The sequence below is a fragment of the Chelonoidis abingdonii genome, chromosome 1, assembly GCF_003597395.2.
Source record: "Chelonoidis abingdonii isolate Lonesome George chromosome 1, CheloAbing_2.0, whole genome shotgun sequence".
In the NCBI taxonomy this organism is placed as follows: domain Eukaryota; kingdom Metazoa; phylum Chordata; order Testudines; family Testudinidae; genus Chelonoidis; species Chelonoidis abingdonii.
The window spans coordinates 331,759,021-331,759,264 of record NC_133769.1 but is presented as its reverse complement, the minus strand read 5'-3'; positions in this window follow the sequence as shown (position 1 = coordinate 331,759,264).

The window sequence follows — 244 nt, the reverse complement described above, 5'->3', positions numbered from 1 at the left end:
CAGGGAGCAGGGGAGGTTGGATACAGGGAGGTGACCAATGCATTGTAGTTTCCTCAGGAAATCAGAGGTGTCACAGAGATAGCTGGGAGTGCTCGTGGCATAGGGTCTGAGTAGAGAGTCCATATATCCAGACAGTCCTTCAGTGATAGTGCCAATGCCCGAGATGATGGGGCGTCCAGGATTTCCGGGTTTGTGGATCTTGGGTAGTAACTCCATCTTGTTGCCTGTATTTTACCACAAGCTG